The sequence below is a fragment of the Centrocercus urophasianus genome, unplaced genomic scaffold (assembly GCF_019232065.1).
Source record: "Centrocercus urophasianus isolate 14NV4802_14NV808 unplaced genomic scaffold, USGS_Curo_1.0 seq_21, whole genome shotgun sequence".
In the NCBI taxonomy this organism is placed as follows: Eukaryota; Metazoa; Chordata; class Aves; order Galliformes; family Phasianidae; genus Centrocercus; species Centrocercus urophasianus.
In genome coordinates, this window is record NW_024884767.1 from 12,052,681 (window position 1) to 12,061,313 (window position 8,633).

An 8,633-nucleotide genomic window follows, 5' to 3' on the forward strand; every position below is an offset into this window, starting at 1 on the left:
AGTAAAGGTAAGGCAAGCTGTGCTCAGCTGAGATCCCAAATATTCTCTCCACTTTGGAAGAAATCCAACATTAAGGGAAATGATTTTGAAACTGTGGCAGTACTGCTGGTTTTGGACTGGATACTTGTTAACTCCCGGCTGGCTGCTGAAAATAGCTTCCAGCCATACATGCGGCCGCACCATCAGAATCTGCTGACTTTGCTGGAATTTGCTGGAATTTTCTGGAATTCCAGCTGAGCTGGAATTTCCCCACCATTCTTGCCCAGATCAAGGCTGCAACTCCCTTTCTTCTGGTAAGAAAATGAATCAGTTCCTCACTGTCATCCGTTCTGCGTCTCCCACCAAATTTATCATCTAGTATTTACCAGAAAATAATAAAAATAATACCTAAATACCTTTGACAGTTTTGTAGACATTTTTGCATTAGCACTATACTTCTCTTACCATTTTCCCTTATCTTAATGATGCATTTTTACACATTTTCATAGCAGTTTTCTCCCAGAGGAAGTATACATTCTCCTTTTAAGATATTCTCAGGTGAATATCCAAAAGAGTGAACTTTTCTAGGATTTTCACACTTTCATTACAATAAGCTCTAGAAAAAGCAAGTACCGTGGAATCTGCAAGGCACCGGATAGGTGAGAGGTAAACCTTGTACAAACCTATCAATTGTGGACCCTGAATACATGCAAATAAAGTCTGTCCTTGGCACAGAATGAGTAGTTCTGGTACACCATGCAGCAAATAATCAAATAGCTCAGTGAGCAATGACTGAAATATTTAAACCCAAAAGCCACAGTTTTGCATCTGTTACTTTGTGCACCACCCCGTGGTGGGTGCAGGAAGGCTCTCCCTTGCAGACCCCCACACACAGCACCACAACCGCAGCCACTTACGGCAGAAGCTGCCTTGAACTCTGATCACAGACTTAATATTAACATAAATATGCAGTGAAGGGCAGCCCAAGTCTCTCTGCCTTCCATATTTCGGGTCTCTCCTTTGCAGACTAGTAGCCTGTTGCATTTCTGTACCTCCACATCTAGCTGCTGTTACCCAGCAGTCATCACAGTAGGCAGACATCTGCAGAACAGTTTTTCAGGGGAGCTTTGTAACTCTAGTAATGCCTGTGCATCTCTTGTATGAACAGTGATGAGGAAAGCCTTCACAAGGTTCTTTACAAAGAGTGAGCTGCTGACCTGTCATTTGGAAATGCAGACCATTGCTTAAATGTGTTTGGCACTACGTACAGGGAAGAACAAATTTTTTACTGCTAATTGTAATCATTATTTTCTCATCACAAGACCTCACACTGCAGAATTTACACATAAATCCAGAGGATTAAAGTTCCAGTTAACTCCACACCCACAAGTAGCTACTCACCATGACATTTTTCTTCTTCAGCTTCTGTAGCATTTCTTTCCTTGTTTGCGTACCATGCACCAGACATACAGCATGTATGTAAACTAAACAAAGAGTATAGCAATGACAATGATGCCTGCCTTGTCCATAAGGTAAGGAAACCTCTCAAGAGGAAGAATCTCAAGCCAGATGGAGCTGGATGTCCCAAACCAGTATCTGGAGGTGGTCTCTGAGTCAGCCAGCTGATTATGCTACAAAGGCAGCAGTTGCAAAACCTACAGTTAACCTGGCTGGGTTTTTTCTGAGTTCCCTTAGAAATATTTGATAAAAGCAAGGCCTGACTTTTAAGACTTTTCTTCTCATATACAGAACAGAACAAATTGAAGGAAATCTGTGTTTTTATAACTGTGGGTAGGATTACTTTATTAACTAAGAAACATAACTATGTTAAGTGTTTCGAAAGAGCAAACTTTGAACTTCTGAAGAACTCCTGGTTGCACATTCTTTGTTGGCTGTTTATCATTACACTGGAAAGAACATGACAGTCTGAGTCCTCTCTTGCAGCTTATTTTCCCTGGGAGTCTTCAGCCCAAGGCTCAGAAAAACAGGATCTTAGGAGCATTTTTGCTACACAAAATACATCCATATTTCTTCTTTTAGACATTGACACAGGCATGGGATACAAGCAGTTCTGGAAGCTGTCACATAAGCAGAACCACCCAGGACAGTAGGCCTTCTTGAAGAGGAGACATCTCTCAGCCATGCTTTGTTGTCTCCCACATTTCAGGTATTGTTTGGGCTCTTATTTTTTTCCAATGTCAGGTGTGATTTCAAAAGTTCCCTACCTTCTCTGTGCTCATTGCCCACTTTGTCCAGACCAAAGCAAGCAAACTAGCTTGGCCACGTTCAGCACTTTGTTTGTCACATTTCTTCTTTTTTTTTTTTGCACCTTCTGTTTGGACCCTACACTGAACCCACCAACCACATCCTGGGCTGTATCAGAAGAAGAGCAGCAGCAGGGAGAGGGAGGGAATTGTCTCCTATTCCGTCCTTGTGGAGCCCCATCTGCAGTACTACATCCAGGCCTAGGACCCCCAGAATAAGAAGGATATAGAGCTGCTACAGTGGGTCCAGAGGAAGCCACAAAGATGATTAGAGGGCTGGAGCACCTCTCCAGCTCTGAAGAAAGGCTGAGGGACCTGGCCTTGTTCAGTCCGGAAAAGAGAAGGCTGTGCAGAGACCTCATTGTGGCCTTCCAGTCCTGAAGGGAACTTATAAGCAGGTATCCACTTTTTTCTCATTCGAAAAGTGATAAGAGGAAATGGATTTAAGCTAAAAGAGGGAAGTTTATGTTAGATGTTAGGAAAAAATTCTTTCCTCAGAGGGCGGTGAGGCCCTGGCACAGCTGCCCAGAGAAGCTGTGGTGCCCCATCCCTGGAGGCACCGAAGGCCTGGCTGGATGGGGCCCTGGGCAGCTGAGCTGGGATGGGCAGCCCTGCCCACGGCACGGGTTGGGGCTGGGTGGGCACTGAGGTCCCTCCAAACCAAACCATTCTGTGATTCTGTGATTACTCTGAGCAGCATATTCTCACTGTGAAAGCTCCCCAAAGTGACAAAGTAACTATAGGTTAACAGGCTTCAGAAATGCCCAAAGCACCTGTCACAGTTTCTCAAAACCTGTCAGCTTTCAAATCTGTGAATTCGGTATACGCAGTCTTCAGAAAAACACAAAAGTGGTGCTTAAACTTTGCTGTATTTTCGAGATGGGAAACTGGTTACTAAAAACCAGACAAAAGCTATCACAAAGGCTGAGACACACCTAGCAGATAAAATAATCTGGGCAGAGCAGCTGCTCTCAGAAGTCCTCTTTTTTCTTAGAACAGATAGTGAACTAGAAGTTGAAACCAGGAAATGCCTGGCCTGGAATTTTCTTTGGTGTACTAAGCACACAGCTAATGCCTGGCAAGGAACTGCAGTATGGTGTGCAAAGAGAACCCAGCTGTCTAATGTTTTCTTTTTGATTTCTGCAAAGGAATGGGCAGTGCACAGAATGCCTACATTTCAGTACATAACTGTGTGCTTTTCCTTCTACCATGATGCGACTAACTGGGAAGCCCTGTTTTGGGCAGGGGAAAAGATGCCGTGTCTGCCCATAATCTATAAGGTTGATGACAAGTTAAAAAAGAAGGGATGAGTCCTGGTGTTTCTTCCCTGCGCTGCCCAGTGCCATAAGCAGAGGCAATGAGGGCAAATGGGAACGCAGGAGACTGCACCTAAACATAAGGAAAACATTTGGTTGTTCCATCTTCGAGGTCTCCATTATTGGAGACATTCACACTCCTACGGACATGATCCTGAACAACCTGCTCAAGGTGACCATGCTCTGAGCAAGGGCTTGGGCTGGGTGCTTTTCAGGGTTCCATTCCCCTGAAGGCAGCTACACTGCCCATATGAGCAAATCAAATGTGTGGAAAGTGTTAAGGACTTACGGAAAGCAAACAGATCTAATTCAAGAAAAAGCAAAGCATTGGGCTGAGCAGTATTACATCCGATCTCAATAACTGACTTAAAGAGCCTTATTTTTTGCATCGTATATTTTCTAACTTAGGAAGGTAGGATACACCACTCAGAGGATCTCTAGAGGAAATAGAAGGATAAAGGATCCTGCAAGGATAAAGCTTGTTTATCTGGGCATGGAATTCCGTCCCATGCACACAGCTGTTATTCTGTTCCAGTGACTTCATTCTTTATATCTTAGGTTGGATCTCTTCTATGTGCTACTGGAGGTCTGGGTGAGATGTCAAGAGGAATTCTGCTAACCCATAGTAGAAGAATTTATGCTAATGAATGATGTTCTGGCTAAAATTCTAGCCAAGATGTGGCCTGGGAAACTCAGTTGTAGTCAAACTGATGGATACTGGAATACTACCTAGTGCCCTTACATTGTGCCAAGGATGCAGAAGTCTCCTTCACCATGACACAGACTGTGGACTTTCTCAGCAGGTGGAAATGGAACTTTCACATTAATCTGAATCTGCCCAGTTGTAGTGTGATATTTGCCATGCCTGAAGCAAGCATGCAGCCTTATGCTGAAGACACAAGTCAGACACAGACTCTTTGAAACAAGTCTGACAATCCATCAAAGCACTTTCGGAAACTGAAGACAGGGAATCTCACCCATTAATGAATTTTCACATGTAAAAACACATACTCACAAAAGACTTAAATTTTGCTTTAATTTCTGGGAATGGCAGCTCTCAAACACCTTAGCTGCAGGTTTCCTGACATCTATATTGTCCACTTGTGGTGACAGTATCCTGAAGCTAGTGACAGGAGGTAGGAAAGGCTTAACCACACCCCTGTAAGAAGAGAGAGGCAACAGCAACAGCTCAGCCATTGGCAGAGTAATAGTTAATGAGAAACTACTGCAAACCTTGTACCAAAGCACATGCCATAAAATAACCCGTGACAGTTAAGCGCCTTCCTGCTTTTACACTGCTAGCTTGTTCACCAACTGGGAAAAAACAAACAGAAAGTGGAAGTGTTGCTGCTTTAAAGCAAGTGATCTGGTGTGTAAGAGATTACATCCTCCCAGGGAGGAGTTTTCGGGGAGGAAGGCAGTGTACAGCTCATAAATATCTGGGACAAAGCATTGCTGTCCCATCTGCATTGTGCTCGCTGGTGAGAAGCAGTGTTCCTGTTCATCCACAGACAGCAGCATGGTGGATTCTTTTGTGAAGAGCAAACTCGGAGATAATAAAGTTACCCTTTTCGTAAAGGGATCCTGCCCTTTCTGCAAGAATGCCATAGCATTGCTCAAGGAATTCAACTTTCTGCCAGGATGCCTGGAAGTGGTTGATATCACTGGGATGGATGACGTCCAGGATTATTTCCAGAAAACAACAGGGCAGCGAACTGTAAGTTCTGGTACTTGTTTCAGAATTTCATGACAGAGGACAGCCTGCGCAGCTATCACAGGAGGTGAAGCAAGGTCTCTTTCCCAAGCAGTTTATTTTCAGTGAAACGGTTCAGGTTTCAGGGAGAAGCTCCACCTCTCCCTATTTTTGTAATTGCTCTCTGCTTTGAAGTACTGCTGCTCTCCAGCAGTGTTCTTACTGTGCAGCCACTGTAGAGACCTGTGAGACCGTGCCTTGTGCCTGGAGCTGTGGCACTCCAGTAACATTTTACACAGAAAAAGCTGGATCTTCTGGATGCAGAGGTCACCTTCACATTCACACTGTCACCAGAAGTTCCATCTGCAGTTGTGCTTTGAATCTGCATAAGTCAGCACAGGTGTGTTTGGAAAGGAGAGAGTGTAGAGCTGTGGGTTTCTCTGAATTTGGACTCTTGTTTCATCCTCCAGTGTTAAGTGGAAAAGCATTCTGAATTGCCTCATTTAATCCAGCAGCAGAGTGAGACACTGTGCTTGCAAAACCTATCAGCCGCTTATTCTGAAGCTTAGTTAAACAATTGTTTGTATTACGGAGCAATGCTATGTTCTGGAGTTGCAGGAATTAATTCCCGCAGAAACGCTGACATGCTGATGGGGCAGTTTATGCGTCAGAGTGAGTTGTGCTCTCGTGAAACAAACATGCCTTTTTCCTCCCATTCTACCAATCCAAGAGCAACCACTTGCGATGAAGTGGTGTCTGGACTTCTGGGGCTTTTTCCATGCTCCTGGGATGCCGTGGGCTGTTCTCACTGTGTGCCTAGAGAAAGCCCAGGAAAAATCCAGACCTGCACTGATTCTGGGACTGCTGCATGGTCCCGCAGGGGCGGTCCTGGTCTCTGTTCATCAGTGCTACCTGCCACCTCCCATGAAGTCCCTGATCTCAGCATCAAGCCAACTTCTTGGCTTATTTTCCGTTTGGCTTTCCTATTTTCAGCCACTTAGAGGCAACAAGAGGATACCTTCTTTCTCACTGGCCCTGCTCTGAGCCAAATGGAATTGCTCACACTGGCACACCATCAAACTCCAAACCCTCCTGGGGCAGGTTGCTTGTGGTTACCCTACACTACATGCTGGGGTAATCAGTTCTTCTGCATATCCTGCCTCTGACATGGTTATGACAACATATTAGCAGCTAAGCTACTCCTTGCGTGTCACACAGGCAATCTTGCTCAGCTTCCTGGGAAGAGCATGCAACAGCCAAGCATCCTACACCTCACCCTAGGGCTGCCGGAGAGCCCCAGCACCCTTATTTCACACTGACTTCCACTAATATCTCTAATGATTCTTCCCACATCCCCACCCTGTCATAGCACTAGACTCGTTGCGTCTTTTGGGCAAGCATATTAAATATGTCTTTCCCCTACCTATCACAGTAGGTATACTGCTACATGCTGGTGCCTGTCCCTGTGGGCTTCATCAAAACTCATACTGTGAGCTCAGTCACAGCTGTGGAGTTGAGCTGTGCTGGCAATGGCAGTGGGAGCATGAAAGCAGAAGTACTTTCCCAGCAGTGAGGGAATTTAGGATGGAGAGATGGATAGCTTAGCTAATGGAGCCACATACTGAAAGTAGCAGGTGATTTCACAGCAGGAGAGGGATTGATAGCACTGGTAACAAGAGAAGCCATCCACAGAAAGAGGAAGTGAATTCTCTGGCTGATATGTTTTAATGGCCAGTGAGAGAAGTCATTACTGAAAGCAGAAAACAAATTCCCAGCAACAGAGATATGGGGGAGAGGGTTTTCTTGCACTGTGTTTCACTCAGTGAGGACAAGCAGATTCTGAGTGCTGCCTGGATCAGGTCTCACAAGGCTTGTCTTCCCTGATGCTGCAGTTATAACCACAGAACTGCTTGGTTTGGAAGGGAGCTTCAAGCCCATCCAGTTCCAAGCCCCTGCCATGGGCAAGGATACTTCCCACAAGACCAGGCTGCCTGGGGCCCCATCCAACCTGACCTTTGGGGCACACTCATCCCTTGAAGAGGTCTTGGATGCTGAAATTCAGTAATTGTGCCTAATCTTTAGGAAAGCCTTTTATTATTATCTTGACTCTGCACCAATTGCCTGTCCTCTGTACTCAGTCATCAGATAAGTGGCCTCCTGGCAGGCACTAAAGTTGTCCATCTGCTGCCACAGACTTGAGGAGATGGCTGGCTGCTACTGCACATTCTGTGCGTGCCATTGCAGTAAGAGAAATTCATTCAACACAAAATGAGGAATGAATGAAAAGGACAGATGTGATAAAAAGGGACAAGAATAGGAAAGGAAATAGTAGATGGCCACAGTTATAAAGTAGGAGGAGGACTATGGGCCATAAAAAGGGCACATGGAGAAAAGATTGTGACAGCAAGGGAAGTTCGCCATTCAAATTATCCTTGTTAGGGAGACAAGGGACTGGTAGCTGTGCATCCTGTCTGGCACCTTGTTGTGGCATGGGATGAACCTGGGGGATGGTGTGAGCTCTTGGCCGCTTTATCACAAAGATAGCACATTCTAGATAAATCCTCTCCACACTTTTTCTTGTCACTGATAACTGATTAAGCTGTATCTCTCCTCCTGTGTCCAGGTCCCTCGTGTGTTTATTGGGAGAACATGCATTGGAGGATTTTCAGATCTGCAGAAGATGGAACAGCAGCTTCCCACAATGCTACGTCAGATTGGTGCTCTGGTGTAGCTGAAGGGTAGGTAGTAGGGAGTGCTCGCAGGCCAATAGCAATGCTTTTCTTGGTACTACAGATAGAATCTAAAGCAATCCATGGCAAGGAAAACATTTGATGGCACACCTGTGTAATGTACACATTGCAACGTGATAGAGGACAAGGTGCAGCTGATTTCAGTACACAGCACAAGGCTTATGGCCTTTTGCTTCTTCTGTGAAAGGCTTACAGGTGGTCAGCAGGCCAGCTCTGTCTATGGGACTAAAGATGTCGGATAGTTCCTCATCTGAAATCTGTAATCAAATATCTCCTAGTTTATCTTCTTTCAGTTGGAAACTGTGAAATTACTGAAACTGATTTGTCATTGCTGTTGTTTTCCTTTCCACTTGTAATGCTAAAGCTTAACTAGATAGAGCACTGTTGTGTGCCTTTATGTGACACAGAAGTCTGAATTCACCTCTGAGGTCCCCAGGGGCAGCATTTGCATTATGAAACATTTGACAGCACGCATTTCAGTATCTAGCCTTTGCCTAGGATGTAGCCTGAATGGTTCAACTTTCCTTTTATATTTCTCTTTTTTATTATTAGAAAACAGAGCCTGCTGCTTTAAAAAGAACTCTCTCACTGCTCTGAAGAAGATAGCCTCTTATTATATTGTAACTGGGTT

General features: G+C 44.9%; 1 long non-coding RNA gene across 1 annotated transcript; it reads left to right on the plus strand.

Moving 5' to 3' along the window:
* Positions 1-1,904: 1,904 nt before the first annotated feature.
* On the plus strand, positions 1,905-5,076 carry LOC122162478. The gene is made up of 3 exons (XR_006169563.1): positions 1,905-2,146; positions 2,362-2,641; positions 4,118-5,076. It is a non-coding gene; the product is annotated as an uncharacterized LOC122162478 (long non-coding RNA).
* The last annotated feature ends 3,557 nt before the right edge of the window (positions 5,077-8,633 follow it).